Source organism: Artibeus jamaicensis, unplaced genomic scaffold (assembly GCF_021234435.1).
Source record: "Artibeus jamaicensis isolate MK-2021 breed Jamaican fruit bat unplaced genomic scaffold, CSHL_Jam_final contig_793, whole genome shotgun sequence".
Lineage (NCBI taxonomy): Eukaryota > Metazoa > Chordata > Mammalia > Chiroptera > Phyllostomidae > Artibeus > Artibeus jamaicensis.
The window spans coordinates 1,704,335-1,722,448 of record NW_026521975.1 but is presented as its reverse complement, the minus strand read 5'-3'; the positions used below and the strand labels follow the sequence as shown (position 1 = coordinate 1,722,448).

Here is an 18,114-nt window from a genome sequence, read left to right as displayed (position 1 = left end):
GCTTTTGAGTGTCTTGAGCTATTTCCTTGAGGTTAGTTTCTAGTTTCTGTCCTTTGTGGTCAGAGAAAATACTTGATATGATTTCAATTATTTGTTTAATTCATTGAGGCTGTCATGTAGTCTATCTTTGAAAATGTTCCATGTGCATTTGAAAAGAATGTGTGTTTTGCATTTTTTTGGATGAAAGGCTCTATATATACCAGTTAAGTCTATTTAATGTATGGCATTGTTCAATGCCACAATGTCTTTGTTGATATTTTGTTTGGAAGAGCTGTCCATTTTTGACAGTGGGGTGTTAAAATCCCTACTATAATTGTGTTGCTGTCAATATCTTTCTTGAAGTCCTCCAAGATTTTCTTTATGTATTTGGGTGCTCCTATGTTAGGTGCATATATATTTACAATGTTTATGTCCTCTTGATGGATTCTTCCATGGGCTATTATGAAGTGTCCTTCCGTGTCTCTTTTTTTTTGAAGCCCAATTTTTGTAATATGAGTATTGCTATCCTGGCTTTTTTTCCTGTTCACTTGCTTGTAATATTTGTTTCTAGCCCTTCACTTTCAGTCTGTGTGGGTCTTTTGTTCTGAGGTGGGTCTCCTGTAAGCAGCATATGTGTGGGTCATGTTTTCATATTCATTCTGCTGTTCTGTGTGTTTTGATTGGGGCTATTAATTCATTTATGTTTAAAGTTATTATTGATAGTTACTTACTTATTGCCATTTTTTGTACCTGTATTCCTCTCTCACTCTTTTTTCCTCCCTGTTCTTAAAGTCAGACCCTTTAGCATCTTTTGAAGGAGGTGTATTCTTTTATACTTCTTTTGTCTGGGAAACTGCTTATTTGGCCTTTCATTTTAATTGGGAGCCTTAGTGGTTAATGTAGTCTTGGATGTAGGTCTCTGGTTTTCATTACTTGGAATATTTCTTACCATTCCCTTCTGACTTGGAGTGTTTCTATTGAGAAGTCAGCTGCTAGCCTTATCGGGGCTCCCTTGTATGTTACTTCCTGTTTCTCCCTTGCTGCCTTTAAGATTCTCTCTTTATTCTGGAACTTTGTCATTTTAATGATGATGTGTCTTGAAATGGGCCTCTTTGTGTTTCTTTTAATTGGGGCTCTCTGTGTTTCCTGGACTTGTGTGACTTTTTCTTTCTTCAAATTAGGGAAGTTTTCCATCATTACTTTTTTCAAATAGGTTTTCTATCCTTTGCTCTTCTTCTTCTCCTTCTGGTATCCCTATTACATGGATATTAGTATGTTTCATGTTGTTCTGCATTTCCCTTAACCCCTCTTCATTCTTTCTGAGCCTCTTTTCCTTTTGTTGCTCATTCTGGGTGTTTTTTTCTACCTTGTCCTCCAGCTTATTGATCTGATCTTCTGCTTCATCAAGCCTGCTTTTGTTTCCTTCCACTGTGTTCTTCAGTTCAGAAATTGTATTCTTTATTTCCTCTCGGCCCTTGTTGATAGTTTTTCTTTTTCATGTTGATGTAGTTTTCAGTTAGTTCATTGTTGTTTCCCTGCAGTTTTTCGTAATTCTCTGTGAGCTCATTGAGCTTCCTTATAACCATTCCTTTGAACTCAATATCTGATAGTTGACTTGTCTCTATTTTATTTAGCATTCTTTCTGAGGCTTCCTTCTTCCCTTTCATTTGAGGATTGTTTCTTTGTCTTACCATTGTTTGTGAGAGTCTTCTTGTTAGCCTCTGCTTCTTAAATTAATCTGTTCTGACTCCCTGAGTTTATGGTGTGAACTTCTATGGTAGAAGTCCTGTGAGATTCAGTGGTGCAGTCTTCTTGTTCTCTCAAGCTTGCTGGTCTTGGGCTATCATTTATGTTGGCTCTGTATATGTCTTTGGGTTTTGATTGTTGTTGGGTCTTTCTTTGGTGGGTCCTTCCCACCAATTAGTTAACTGAGGGTCACTTTATCTACCAAGTCATTTATTCTGTTGTGTGGGTGTGGGAAGGTTATGCTGAAGCTGGTTCTTCCATGTGTACAAGATTTTGAGGCTTCTCTCTTGCTCTTATTTTGTTGTTTGTTCTCAGTAATTTCTCCACTATTTAGTTATATTTCTAGATAGATTCTGGGTTGAGTTAGTGTGGCTGCTACTTCCTTCTTCACCTTCTTCTGTTGTTATATCTGTTGGTCATTCCTTTGTTGGTTGGTTTTGTCTTCCAGCAGGTATCCTGGTATTCACAGTTTTCACCTACTCTTTTTTGTGAGCAGTTGGAGGGGGAAGGCGAAATGGAATAGGACAGCAGGACTGTATTCTATGATATTTAAAGTATTAGCCCGTAAAGAAGAGATAGGAGATCCTTTGGATATGTATAGTGTTAACTGTGATATTTCATCCACTAGGCACTTTTTAGAAAGGGTGGGAAGAAGATAAGACTGTTGTTTTGGACAGAAGGATTGTGAGTTGGATCTAGAAAGCAGTGAGCTTGTGGTAGGTCAGATAATGGGGTAAAGTGAGAGTAAGGAACAAAAAAATAGGTGTAGTGTGTGAAAGAAGTGCAAGGTAATAAAGTTCAGGAAACAGTGAAGCAGGCTAAGATTTGGGAGGGGTGCTGTGTACGTATTTACAATGGTATGAAACAGCTTTTATTTACAATAGTAATGGAGCAACAGTCATAGACAGAATTTATGTGATCTGGAAAACAAGAATAGGAAATATAGGACCTAGAGCAGTGTGCTAATGGAACAAAAGTGAAGTGAAAGAGAGTAAATTATCAATACACCATGAAAGAGAAAATAGGAGAAACCAGTCAAACAATGCAAATTAATCAGCCAAGAGAAGAAGACTAAACAGGAAGAATAGGAATACAAAAATACTAATAAAATGGAAGATGTAAGAATAATGAAAAATAATAATACAAATATACAATAAATTGCAAGTCCTCTGGAGTATCAAAGTGAAATTTGTGTCACTGTCTCAGCTGTTGGGATGCCCCCTCTTTGGGTCCAACTCTGGTTCTTTCACAGTTCCAGGTTTTATTGTCTCACTTGTGGGAATTAAAAAAAAAGAAGAAAGGAAGAAGATATAAAAAGGGAAAGAACAGAAGAAGCAATAAAGAAAGAAAGAAGGACAGAGAGGAAAAAGGAGTTAAAAATAAAAAATAGAGAATTACTTAAAACAACAATACCAACAAAACACGTCTTGCTGACTTCAAACTGGCCAAGCCAGTTCTGCTGGTCTTCCTGGCTGCAGCAGGATGAGGGGGGATTGGTTTTGCTTTTCTCCCTTCCTGATTGGCACTCAGCCAGCCTCCATCCCAGTTCCCCAGAAGCCTCAGGTCCCACAGGTTTGGGCAGCTCACACTCTCCCTTCGGGAGTAAGTGAAGGGCCTTCTGCGCCACCAAGGGAGTGGGGTGTGGCTGGGTGTGGAGGAGGCTGGAGAGGCTGCTGCAGGGGAATTCCCCAAAGAGCTGCCAAGTGTCTTTTTTTTCACTTTTTCTTTTTGAGAGATTCCTCTTGCTCAAGCCTGCCACGCCATACAGAGGCTGGGCTTCTCACACAGCCCACCTCTCCAACTAGACCAGGGACTATCCAGATCAGGGCCCCTTCTGGCCCAAATCTCAACTCTCCCCACCTGGCATCCACAGTCTCTGTGGGTGCTCACAGCCTCTGTGGGTTTGTCACTTTGTCCTTATTTCCTCTCTGCAACTTTAAGCAACCAGGTCTCTCCTGGTGCTACTCAAGTCTTGTTTGAGAGCTCCCAAACCTTTGGGAGCTGTGAACCCAGCTTTCTTCCAAGCACCCTGTGGCAGACCAGGTGGGTGCCAGACCTGGGGCTGCAGCTGCTCTGGTCCCAGGGACCTTATTGTCCTGAAGCACTCTCCTTACCATCTGATTTCTTAATGTCTACAATTTTTGGTCTCCTATCTTCTATATGCTGGGGTACTGTTGGATGTTTGCTTTGTTCCTCAGTAGATCAGCTAGGTGTTTCACCCATGTGCAGGGGGAAGTGGACTCTGCTACCACCTATCTCACTGCTATCTTCTATTGACTCTGTTATAGTGTTTCTTGCCCCTTTATTGAGCGGGGTAATCCCTTGTTCTGCTGACTGTGAGGATCAACCCCAGCCTCAGTATATGAGCTGCTCTGCAGGTGCTGACCACCCTAAGCAGAATTTGCCTCAGGAGGTTCTGGTGCCAGCCAAGATCTCCCATTGCACCTGGAATTTGTGAAGTTAATTGGATCTTGCTCTGATGTTGTTTGAAGCTAGCCACTGCATGTGATAGTTCTGGGCCTCTTGGCAGGGGGACTTTGGTGCAGGTCAATATTAAATGCTGTCTCTGACTGGCCATTGATAATCTGTTTGGAGAAACAAAGTGATCCACAGCATGTGTCTGCTTACTGTGCCTTGGGAAGGCCCAGGGCATTGGAAGGACCGAGCTGCACACCAAAGCTGGCTTCTACCGACATTGAGCTTATGCACAGGTCAGCAAAAGGCCTAAGACACACTGAGATCCAACTCTACTTTTCAGCTGCCTTTTAGGCTTAGTCACTGAAAGAGCCTCTGGTGGTACTCGTGTTGCATGAGGTAGGTTCTCAGTGAGTTACAAGGTGATAGTGGTGTTGACCAGATCAATGCAGGTTCAAACTTGGTGCCAGTGCTGCGTCTGAGGCTACTCAGCAAAAGTTCTAGCTGCTTTGCTTGCAAATCTTTGTGCTAGGGCAGGGTCTCAGGGAGTCAGTATAGTGAAGCCAGATATCAGGCTCAAACAGACCAAGATTTGGCCATGCGATGGGAAGGCTCGGCACCAGTTAGGCATGCAAGGGAATTGTCCCCCTTTTCAAAGTCACACAACTCAGTCATTCCAGATTCTTCCTAGAGCCTGAGCTCTGGATGGTGGGGCTGCAGTAGTCAGGAAGGTAGGACTAGTAGATATTCTGTGTGCCAGAGGTGCTGATAAGGCTTTTGGGAAGGTGGGGCATGTGACTCCTGCCCCAGAACATCACAACTCAGTCTGTCTTGAATTCTACCCACACATCCTTGGCAGTTTGGGGTCCCCAGCAGATGGGAGAGGGTGTATAAGTTTCACAAAATATGGGGTGAGGCAAAAGTAGGTTTGCAGTTGTGAGTACATGATACACAGAATTTATTCTTATATTATTATGTATTAATTATTGTGTTTTATGTATAAACAACTGCAAATCTAGTTTTGCCACCCCCTATACTGAACCTGTTCAAGTGTGAAGAGAAAAGGCAACTTTAAAAAAGAATTACATGTTATTTAATGCAACATTTACTATTTTACTTTCTAATAACTCCAGATGGGAATGTGTTTTCCAAATGAGATCTAGAAAGTGAAATAAGCAATCAACTCATCCTTCTCTGCTGAAAGGCTGTCAACTCATTAATTAAAAAAAAAAGACCACATAAAAACTGCTCCATATATTCCCTAAAAAGAAAAAGAAAAAAAAACCCGTCTACTATATGTCTAAGATTACTCTCTAGAATGTAACAAGGAAGTAGTTTAACAATTCAAGCCAATAATTTATTTATCAGAGTCATCACAAGCTTGCCTTCCTTTAAAACAAACTTTTGAAGTAAAACAAAAATGGTATTGATCACTTTTCTTAAAATTCATTTACTTAACATTAACTAGAATTTAGACTGAGTTAGGAGGGGGAAGGGCCATCCTATGGACTTGTCTCATAAGAGCACAAATGGGTGGGTGCAGGTATTTGTTGTAATTGCAATAGCAAATTTTAATTTTTAATCTTTAGTTTGATTTAAACATTGCTTTTAGTAGTATGCCAACCCCATTGGCACAGAACAGGGTCAGGAGAGACATTCAGAGCAGCACAAACAGAGCGGCACTCTCCAAACGGTTTTAGAGACTGCAGGGCAGCTAGTAAGTAGTGTTTTGTCACATACACACACTCTCTAGACCTTCCTGTACAAGTGAAGAACACTCCACATGTGACAACTTCAGGCCACAAACCACTTGTCAGCTGTCTTCAGATGACAGGCTGTTATTTGTGCTTAGGAAGTGTCTGAATAGTAGAGGGATTGTTTGAAGTCAATGACAATACCCACAAGAAAGAAAGAAGTCTTTGGACAGTGGTGTTCCAAGTACCCACTTTTTTATTCTCAGGTGAAGACAGAGCACTAAAAGCAGACTAGGGATGCATCTGTTCATGGACTGGCAAGACGTCATAATCTGTCACAATTGTCTGGACTGTTGCATCAAGAAATCTGAGAGCACACGGCTGTCTACCCATCCTAACTGCCTGCACAGCAGTCAGGTGTGGCTAGTATACATTCAGACAATAATCTTGTTGTAAAGGCTGTTGGGTGGCCTTTCTCTCTGTGGCTCTTTCACTGACAGCACAGTTGTTTGCTTTTGTTGCTAAAGTAAGCCTGCATCTGCTTTACATGTTGGCCTCAAGTTCTCCACTGAGGGAATCAGCAGCTCTGTGTGGGGTCTCTGCTGTTAGACAGTGGCATGGCCACAACATATTTAGATGTTCACACTTTTCTAGATTTGGCCAGCCGGGGCCTCTTCAAAGGTAGTTGTTTTTTTGTGTGTGTTTTTGCATTTTCTGGAAAAAAAATTTGTGCATTTCCTAACTCAAAGATGGAATCGCCCATTTCTCTGAGGAGCCCTGGTTCATTTCAGTGAAGGATGATATTTAGAAACCAAGTCTGATTTGAGCTAGTAGCATTATGCTCATTGCTACTAGGTCCTTCAACAGAAGGAGCAGAAAATATAAGTATGTATGCACACATGTTAATGTGCACACATCTATAACATCTGTAGCTATCTCTGTCTATATGTATATATGCATATATATTTGTGTGTATGTATATATGTATGTATGAAAAATTCTTGAGTTAATACTAATACATCTAATTCCCATTCAGTACTAGAGTTATTTCTAGTCTTTTCCTTTCCCATGTGGGTAAATACCTTCTCAAGTTGATCAGAAGGTTTTTCAATAGAGATTTAAGTTGTGGGGAGAAAAGTTGAAACTGCAAGCCTAGATATTATTGATGCAATAATTATCACATGGAAATAAATCAGGATTGGCTTTCTGTCACTTGTGCATGTACAGATCTCCTCTAAGTGTAGGTACCTGGTGGCATCAAGATGGCTCAGAGTTGCATTTTTGAACAGAATAGAGCAGGGTTTGCTAGAACGGAATGTGGGGCAGTTTGGCAAACAGCATGCTGAGATACAGGAGCTGATGAAGTCGAGGTCTTCTAAGGAAGGGACTCTGCATACTCATGTTCAGCATAACCGTGGAATGTTCTAGACAATATGCACCTAGAAAAGTCATTCTGGTTCTTGCCCTGTTGGGTACATCACTCATTATCTCATAGCTGGTTTCGAGGTCAGGTTTATCAGAGTTGCTTCTGGGTGCATTTTGCCCCTGCTCTAGGTTTCCTCCCTCCCTGTGATGCCAGCTATTCAGAGAGCACCTGGAGCTGAGACCCTCTGGTCTCTGTGAGGACTCTAATGGTGAGGAGGTTAGAGTTTCTGGAGTCACATTATAGAATCTAAGCTGGAGATAGATAATGTTTAGCCTGTTGGTTGAATCTACCCATGGATATTTTGTTTGAGCCCACTTTATAAAATTAGGAGTTTTCAAATAAAAATCCAGATGAAAAATGTGAAGATCTGGCAACAAGCAACTATATTCCTATGTACTGATGCTAGGCTAGTTTAGAAGGGGCACGTATTCCCATAATCACTTCTCTTATTTCAGGGCTAGTCTAGGACCACCAGTCTTCTTGGAATGTTAGTCCAGCACTGGTTGAGGCCAACTCAGGTCATATCTTGGGAGGTGAGGCAGGGGAGAAATGCAGTTCATACCAAGCCTTGACTTCAATTTCATTTTTCGAGGCAAAGTGAAAAAGAAACCAGGGTCTCTAAGCATCCGAATCTCTTTATTCTCTCATGTTTCTAGTGAGCAGAGGAAAAACAAAGACATGGCAGAGGGGCTCAGAGAGAGGCTGGAGCTATGTTGCTTGCTTTTCTTTCTGGGCATACACCTAAGCCACATTTCCCAGGGAATTCTCCAGTGAGAATGGGGCCATGTGACACATGCAGGTAGAAGTGATGCATGCCAGCTTGAAGCCTGGCCCTTACTCCTCCACCCTTCACATCTTACACTAAAAATCTCTTTCCTTGTTTCAAGAGTTAGATTCATTAGAGCATTCTGAGGTCTCAGAATATGAGTATTTGACACTTTTAAACATGCACTCTTCTTTTACACACTGGCCCTAGAAGTAGACTGTTTCATGTGCAAACTCCACTACCACTTACTAGCTGTGTGACCTTGGGCAATTACACAGCTTCAATGAACTCAGTTAGGGGCTCTGGTGAGACTTCATTAACATCATGTCAAGTGTACTGAATGAAAACCATGGACAAATGCAAGAGCTCCCTGAATGTTGGCTATGGCCACTAGGATGAATAGTGAGCATCTTCATTATCTTCCTTCTCTGGCTTCTCTTCTAGAATATTTTTTGGCTCTTCTCTCTCTCTGCTCCATGATTTTTATTTTTTTCAAAGGTTGTTGTCTTGAATCTTTTTATATCTCACTTCTCTGACTGACAAACTTTTATTTCATGTCCTCAATGTTGTAAAGCTTTATTTCCAATTTGCTTTCTCTCCCCCCACCTCAGGGCTTTGCATTGTGGCCACCACATTGAGTATTTTAAAATGTATTTAATTGATTGTGCTCTTACAGTTGTCCCATTTTTTTCTCTCCTTTATTCCCCTCCACCCTGCACCACCCCTCCCATCCACATTCCCCCACCCCTTAGTTCATGTCCATGGGTCATACATGTAAGTTCTTAACATCCCCCTGTCTATTTTGTACCTACCACTTATACTTCTTATTCCCTGTGCCCTTTTCTTGCCATTCTTCCCCTCATTCTCCCCACTGATAACCTTCCATATGATCTCCATTTCTGTGGTTCTGTTCCTATTCTAGTTGTTTGCTTAGTTTGTTTTGTGTTTTCTTTTTAGGTTCAGTTGTTGATAGTTGTGAGTTGGTTGTCATTTTACCGTGCATAGTTTTGATCTTCTTCTTTTACTTAGAAAAGTCCCTTTAACATTTTATATAATAAGGGCTTGGTTATGATGAATTCCTTTAACATGACCTTATCTGAGAAGCACTTTATCTGCCCTTTCATTCTAAATGAAAGCTTTGCTGGATAGAGCAATCTTGGATGTAGGTCCTTGCCTTTCATGACCTGGAATACTTTCCAGCCCCTTCTTGCCTGCAAGGTCTCTTTTGAGAAATCAGTTGACAATCTGATGGGAACTCCTTTGTAGGTTACTGCCTCCTTATCTCTTGCTGCTTTTAAGATTCTCTCTTTGCCTTTAATCTTAGGTAACTTGATCATGATGTGCCTTGGTGTGTTCCTCCTTTGGTCTAATTTCTTTGGGACTCTCTGAGCTTCCTGGACTTCCTGGAAGTCTATTTACTTTGCAAGATTAGGGAAGTTTTTCTTCATTATTTTTTCAAATAAGTTTTCAATTTCATTCTCTTCTTCTTCTTCTTCTCCTTCTGGCACCCTTATGATTTGGATGTTAGAGTGCTTGAAGTTGTCCGGGAGGTTCCTAAGCCTCTTTTCATTTTTTTGAATTCTGTTCTGGTTGAATGATTACATCTTCATTCCGCTCCAAATTGTTGATTTGGGCCCTCATTTCCTTCCCTTCACTATTGATTTCCTATATATTTTTATGTACTCACTTTGCATAACCTTTACTTTTTCATCTATTTGTAAACATGCTGAACCATTTTTGTGAGCATCCTGATTACTAGTGTTTTGAACTATGAAGCTGATAGGGTGGCTGTCTCTTCAATGCTTAGCTCCTTTTCTTGAGTTTTAAACTGTTCCTTCATTTGGGCCATATTTCTTTGTCTCAGTGCACCTGTTATATTATAAGGGGCATATCCTTAGATATTTGCCAGAGCAGGGTGAACACCATTGCTGTATTGTGGCACTGTATGTAGGGGAAGTGTCAGAGAGGGAACAATGCCACTTGCTTGGCTCTCATCTAGCTTTCAGTCACTTTCCTTGCTTGGCCCCTTCTGGTGCTGATTCCTGGGTGGGGGGTTTTGTGTATAATCTAGGACCTTGTGGGTCTCTCCAATAAACTGTCCTGTGAAGCTGGGAGCTTCTCCCACTGCCTCACACCCCGACAGATATTCACAGCCAGAGGTTTTGAGTCTTTCTTTCCCACACTGGAACACTGGATTGTGCAGTCTGTTTCATTCCCCAGTTGTTCCTCCCAGTTTATCTGTACACAAATGGGAGACCACCAGCGGCCATCTCACCCATTTGGTCCTCCATCTGCCACCTTGCTGCACATTCACTCTGCCTTGGTTGCCTGTCTCTATACCTCCTACCAGTCCGAAAGAATGTTTCTTTTTTAACTCCTTGGTGGTCAGACTTCCATACAGATTTTTTGGTAGTTCTGGTTGTTTTTTTATTTTAAATTTGTTGTTGTCCTTCTTTTGGTTGTGTGAGGAGGCAAAGTATATCCATCTATGCCTCCATCTTGGCTGGAACTTGTAATTTGATTTCTTTATACCTCTTCTCTCATGCGTCACCAAAACAATCCTACATACACAGCAATAGATCAACTGAGCTCTTTTCTCTGGGGTGTTGTGGCACACCCAGAGAAAAGAAAGAACTTCTCAAGGTCATAAATTATGCAATGTGCTCTATACTCTAGAACTAAGTGACTGAGCCACAGCCCATCCCAATGACTTAGTAGAAATTTCTCAAAGGGATTGTGAGTGAGGCCTTTACACATTTCAAGATCAAGAAGTATGGTCCATCACTCAGGGTCCTTCTCTCCTGAATACAGCCCAACCTAAGATTATTTCAGTTGGTTTATTTTTCTTTTGAATGAGTATCCCAGGGTGAGATCCACAGAGTACTTGGCCTAAAGGAGTCTCCTCAAAAGGAGCCTTTCAGAGTTAAGTAATTTTAGAAACATGAAACAAGTCAGAGCAGCATCTTTGTGTTGAACCCTGTTTGTTGAGATCCCTCAGCTGCCATAGGAGGGCTCAGCAGAGACACAGAGAGAAGAGTCTCAGTTGCCTAGAGCCATCAAGGAGTAGTTGAGAGCAAACAGGCCAGACAGAGAGAGTCAGCACTGTGAGAAGCAAGGAGATATGTACAGTGTCCCAGATGTCAGGGGTTCTGAGAGATTAATAAAAATGGTATGCTCATCTTCATTAAATGACAAACTGTAAAAGGGAATTTGTTCACTCCTACTTTGAATCATTCTATAAGAAACTTTTATTTATTTATTTATTTATTTATTTATTTATTTATTTATTATTTATTTATTTATTTATATGGGGAGAGTGGGAGACAGAGAGAGACAGAAATATCAATGTGTAAGAGAAACTTCAATTAGTTGCTTCTTGTACACCCCCAACTGGGGACCTGGTCTGCAACCCAGGCATGTGCCCTGACCAGTAATCAAATTGGCAACCTTTCAGTTTGTGGGATGATGCCCAGCCCACTGAGCCACAACAATTAGGGCAAGAATTTGTTTGATTACTAGCTTACCTAGGGATTTTGGCCAAGATTCGTTACTAAGCAGTGACCTAAACAGACATAGTTCCAGCTACTGAGATGGAAGAGATTGGTGGGACTATGAGTATCCATGGAAAACTGAGACCCAGGCAGGGAAGTCAAGACTGATAAGAGCTATGAGGCTGAGCAGCCCTTTGGTGGCCCAAGCATGGAGGATCACAGATGGAGCAGAAGCTAGCAGGGAATTAGGTTGTTCTGAGTCTTTTATGCTAGTCCTCAAAACAGAAACATGTCAGAGTAAACGGTGAAGAGGGAGAGCCAGAAACATTGGGTGTACTTCAAGTATCAATAATTAGGAGAAATTTCAGAGTAATCTTGCCTTTGGTTATTGTTTCAAGCAAGTGACTCTGGGAAACAGTTATGCAGTATACAGATTAGTTCCTCTCAGAGTCCACAGAAATAAATAAGGCTACCTTCTTCCAAATGTTTTGAAAGAAATTCCACAAGGGGAAAAAAAATCTCTGTGCCATTGCAGCTGAGCAGAGGGAGCATAACTTACACATGGGTTGGGGCCCTTGGTAGGATTCTCTGCGTCTTGTAAAGATATTCCTCATGCGGCCATGGGCCAAGGCCATGGGGCAGAGGCTGCACAGAGGATGCCCAATGTTCAGGTGATACTGGCAGACTTGCTTTGTTTCATCTACACAATGTTATAAAAAAGTTGAATTAGTTGCTGACATTTAAATATAGGGAGATTCAGCATAAAATATAGGTTTCCAGCTTCTCTAAAAAAATGAAGAGATGGGCAAATTGGCAGGGTCTGAGGAGCTTTTTTGCTCTTTATATGGGTCAGGTCCTGTATTTCCACAAAAGGTAGAGTCATTTACTATGGCATCTGTCTGGCCCTCACAGAGGTCTGAGCTAGTCAAATCTGCTATGCAGCATTGTCAACATTGATACTATCATTTTAAATCATGTTTTCAGGCAACATTATGAAATCTAGGTTTCTTAATAATACTACTAGAACTAATAGTAAAAATGAAGGGTCCAATCCAGTTTCTTAAAATTCTTTCCTAAGAGATTCAGAATCCCTTTGGAGTTGTGTCTCGTTTGCCTATTCTTTTCTTTTTGTCTCAACACATAGAAGCTAATACCCAATGAAATGAGTATTATGAAATGACCAAAGGTCCATCTGAACTTCATAGAGTCTTTATGACAGTTAAATGAGTGAGTGTTTGTCAACTGCTCCAAACAGGGCCTGGTAAATAGTAAGCACTATATCTGTATTTATTAGATAAAATAATTTAAATGCTATCCATGTTTAATGAGGTTTCCAACTCATATTTATCTTTTCCTATAGCTTTTTTCTCTAGCCTGGGTTCAAGCTACAAAATGGCTTATTCCCAGGTCACTGTGTGTTCATGGTCCTAGCAAAAAAATGGACCTGTCACCTTTGCATATTTTATTTCCTGTATTTGTAAGTTGCACAAGACTACACTTCTAAGCCCTCAATGCCTTATACAGATTTTTAGTAGAAGAGATCTATTAGTCTTTATCTGCTCTTATTTGTGCCCTCTCCTTCTGCCCTATGGAACCCAGGCCCAAGGGCTTGAGGCCTGGACAGAAAGAATCTGAATCGTAGGGACTGGTTGCATTCAGATTTGCATGCTTCCTCCCAATGTATAATCTTCACATCACACTTTTCCCTTCCTATAGAAAAAGTTCTAGGGTTTTTCAGCTAGAACCTGTAGCCCAGCTCTCAGGGTACTTCAGAAAACCTAGCTCCTCAGAATCCAATGAGGAACATAGTTTAGGATCTCAGGTTTGGTCCTTTTTAAAACTACACATAGATTGGAGTCATCTTCCAATGGCTTCTGTGCCCCAGTCATCTTCACAGTCAAAACCACACATAGCCCTGATTTTCGAAGCATTCATTCTTTCCAAGGCAGTGGATATTTCTACCATAGAGGGCCAGTGATCTATGTTAAAAAAGCTTTCAGCAAGGAAATTTAATATAATCTCTATTTTCTGTCAAACCTCCGCTTTCCACTCCCATTCCAAATCATAACTAATGACCAAATACAAACTTTTGTTAGTACTCATCAGTAGTTGCTTACAGCACCAATACTATTGTTAAAGGCCATACAAAACATTAATCACTCAAGTGGGAACACTACTTTCAGGTACTAAATACATGCTTTCTTTTTGTTGTTGTTAAGGATAAAGAGATTCTCCTTCTTCTTTCTTTCTCTATTTCACATTCTTGGTAGATTTTTTTTTTTAGAATAAACATCTTTATTACATGAGCTAAGATAGAAGAGAAGTAGATTTATTTGTTTTTCCAGGACTTGATTTTTCTTAGCTAGAACAGCAGCTCCTTGTCCTCTAGCGCATGGTCATCTGCATGGCCACACTGGCCTGGTCTTTGAGCCATGCATGTAAGAAGCTGGCCTGCTGGAACTGCTTCTCTAGAAGATGGCTGACTTTGGCATTCTTTTTCATCATATTGCTTCTGAATTTTCTTTGATTTTAAAGAAATTTTTGTTTAAAATTTGTTCTTCCTCAAATGTCAGACAGTTTGGCCCCTGTCTTGCATCCCAGAGGCAGTACCACCCCAGAGAGACTCACGCCACTATTGACACAGTGTGCTGTAAATGAGCATGATGCAGTCCTGGTACAGATAGGTTTGTTGTTGGATGCATTGTAAATATCGGTAATACTTGTTTTGCATGTACAATACTTGGAGCCCCAGGATAAGCTGCCCATGTCCAGCCTCAAGATAGTTCTTCTTGTTGCCTCACAGCATGCAAATTGTGTGTATTCAGTGGGGGGCTAATCGCAGTGTTGGCAGTGCATCACAGATCCTATTTTCACTTCTTGTGGTGGGGTTTTCTTTTGCTCCTGTCTTATGGCACTGTGCCAGTTGTCCTGAGAGATGCCCATGGCTTGGTGCTGGCTTGGGACAACCTTGATAGAATTTCTAGAGAAATTTACTCATCGACTTGCTTGAAATATTATATTTGATTATGACTTTAGATATCACCACAATGAAAGGATATATATGAGGTCTGTCCAGAAGGTATCCAGCCATGTAATGTGAAAAATAGAGACATTTAATGAAGAAGATACAAAAAACATTGTACATAGGACAATGATGCCTCAGTCCCCTTCAAAGTAGGCACCTTTGGACCTCATATAGTTCTTCCAGTCCCATCAGGTACCCTATTGCTTTTTCCTGAATCTCATCAACAGTCTGAAATCTCTTCCCTTTCAAAAGTGATTTTAGTTTGGGGAAAAGCCAGAAGTCACAGGTCACCAAATCTGAGTCACCTGGGTGATTTGATGTTTTTGCAAAAACTGCATGAGACAGGATGCATGAGTGGGTGCATCAATGTGATGAAGCTGCCATTCACCTGTTGCCCATAGCTGTGGCCTTCTGAATCATCTGAATAGTTTCTGTGAAGGAATGTTCAAGCTTAACTCAAAATTTGATGCAGCTTTGTTTCTCTACTTACTCAGTCATTTTGAATGTGACAGCCACACAGTACACATGCCCCCATTGACTAGTACAGTGAAGTTGTCATTGTTCATGCACACACATTCCTATCCACTTTCCTTGGCTGCCAAGTTACATCAATGTCACATGAACTGTTCTCGTTATATTAATAATGACTAGACTTTTCCCCAAGAATAAAATATTATTTATAAATAATGTTTTATATAAAACTATATCTATATTATTTATATATAAATGTTCTATATAAAAGGTTACATATATAATGCTTTTAAAAACATGATACCTGTAACTTTGTGCACAGGTACAGGTGGCGCTTGTGTCAACACCAATCATTGGAAACACAGCCATAATAAAATGAGTGCCTTCTTGGTATTTTATTTAATTGGGTGTCTCTCTATGAGCTGGATAACAATGTTTGCTTTTCATACGTGAAGAAACTGTTCTTTGCCAAACTCAGTTACTTGCTCAAGGTCACACTATTGAAATCAGAAAAGTCAATGTTCGTGCTGCCTCTCACTACCAGAACCAATAAATAGAGACAAGAATTGAATCTTTATGGGTGCTTTATTCATATGGCCAGCAATCTGAGAAGAAGGTGGGTTATATACCTTCAAAACCATCTTAATATCTTTCTTAAAGCCAACCTTTTTATAAGGAGAAAAAAGGGGGGTTAAAAGGTGTGGGAAAAGGTTAATTGGATAAAAGGGTATTAAGGGGTTTGGAAAAAATGTTCATTAGAAAAGAGTTGCAGTCTGGTGACAATTTTCCTAGTACTTCTTTATCTGTTGATTAATAATTCTTTATTGGCATCATGGACATTCCCTCTCTGGAATGCAGTGATTTAGATACTATCTTCATAGCTTGCAGAACACCTAGAGTACAAAGGTTGAATTGCTTGTTGATCTCCTGAAGTCATATGGTCATTAATTCCAGTTCCTGTATTAGTCATGTATGACTATCAACTAAGGCTAAAATATTTCACTCTTGAATTCCACTATTACTGTCAGTCAATGCCAGAGTTCAGATCCAACCTCTGGTCTGTCAGGTCCTAAGTCTTTCTGTTTTTGCCACTAATGTATGGGTAAGTCTTTAGCTCTCAACTTTAAAGAGACAAAGCTCTGAGACATAAGACACTGTCTACAAAACACACTCTATCTAAACCCCACAGATTTTATGGGCTGGGTCTCTGCCTTATTTCCAGACAATTTGGGAAAACTACTTTGTCATATTCTAAGGAGGGTGCGCTAACAGCAATGCAATGCAGCATTTCATATTGGAAGGAGAAAATACTCATACACTCACTTGTTCTTATAGGAGTTGAGAAATGGATTTTTGTAGAATTTAACACAGATGAAAGCATTCTTCAATAGGACCTTGAACCTGACCCAGTGATGTTCTCCTTTAAAAAAATCAGTTCTAGCAGACTGACTTTCAATCTCTCACTTGAGTGGTTTGTATGGAATCTCTGAGTGAGGTCAAGAACAGTTTCAGACTCTCTGGGACAGGATGCACCAAGAGTTCCAGTCATCCATGGAAAGGCAGTTGGGTGGATCCTGGCCAAGGGTCCAGGAAGGAAACTTAGCCACATTTGGGGCGTTATGGAAATTGTCAAGTAAAGCTATTATGGGGGGAAAGGACACTGTGGCCTCCAAGATGTCCTGATGTTAGAATACACTGTTCTTTCCATTGATGACAAACTTCTTGTTCTCAGCCTTGACTGTGCCTTTGAACTTGCTATGAATAGAATCACTCTGGAACATGTAGACCATGTAGTTGAGATCAATGAAGGGGTCATTGATAGCAACAATATCCACTTTGCCAGAGTAAAAAGCAGCCCTGCTGGCCAGGCACCCAATATGGCCAAATCTGCCGAATCTGACCTTCACCATCATGTATCAGGTTTGAGGCTGACACTTCACAGGATGACATGGATGGCTATTGAACAGGAATCCTGCCAACATCAAATGGGGTGATGCTGGTGCTGAATAAGTTGTGGAGTCCACTGGTGTCTTCACTGCCATGGAGAATAATGGGGCTCACTTGAAGGGAGGAGCCAAAAGGGTCCTCATCTTTGCCCCTTCTGTGGATGCCCCCATGTTTGTGATGAGTGAGAACCATGACAAGTATGACGACTCCATGAAGATTGTTAGCAACATCTCATGCATCACTGAGTGCTTTGGTCCCCCTGGCAAAGGTCTTCTGTGATAACTTTGGTATTGTGGAGGGACTCATGACCACAGTCCATGCCATCACTGCCACCCAGAAGACTGTGGATTGCTTCTCAGGGAAGCTGTGGTATGATGTCTGATAGCTCCCCAGAACATCATCCCTGCTTCTACAAGTTCTTCCAAGGCTGTGAGCAAGGTCATCCCTAGGCTGAATAGGAGGCTCACTAGAGTGACCTTCTGTGTCCCCACCCCCAAATATGTTGGTGTGGATCCAACCTGCCACTTGGAGAAAGTTGCTAAATATGATTACATCAAGAAGGTAGTGAAGCAAGTGTCAGAGGGCCCCCTCAATGGCATCATGGGCTACATTGAGGCCCATGTTCTCCTGTGACTCTGTCTTCAATGCTGGCACTGGCATTGCCCTCAGTGACCACTATGTCAAGTTTATTTCCTAGTATGACAATGAATTTGACTACAGCAACAGGGTGGTGGACCATATTGTCCACATGGTCTCCAAGGAGTAAGAGCTCCTGACCACCAGACCCAGCAACAGGAAGAGAGGCTTTCAACTGCTGGGAAGTCCTTGCCCCATATCGATTCCCCAACATGCTGAGAATTTCTGACCTCCAGCTTCCATCCTAGATCCCATGATCCATCAATAAAGTTCACTGTACCTCCCCTCTCCCTGCCAAAAAAAACCCCCACCCTTTTCTAATACAAATATTAAGATGTTGCTGGATAGGAACTAGCCTAGAGAGGATTGCACCCTGTGATGGCTTCACTTCTGGACCATCGGTAGTATGTTGGTTCTTGACTTGGTTTAGGAAAAATTTCACAGCATGACCCCAAGTGATTTTGAGAGTACACTTATTAAAACTGATGACAGTGAAACAAGGAAGGGCTTAGGATAAA

At 41.1% G+C, this 18,114-nt stretch overlaps 1 pseudogene; it reads left to right on the top strand.

The window, feature by feature from the left end:
- The first annotated feature begins 8,068 nt into the window (after window positions 1-8,068).
- LOC128628508 (glyceraldehyde-3-phosphate dehydrogenase-like) lies at window positions 8,069-17,726 on the top strand (annotated as a pseudogene).
- Window positions 17,727-18,114: the final 388 nt, after the last annotated feature.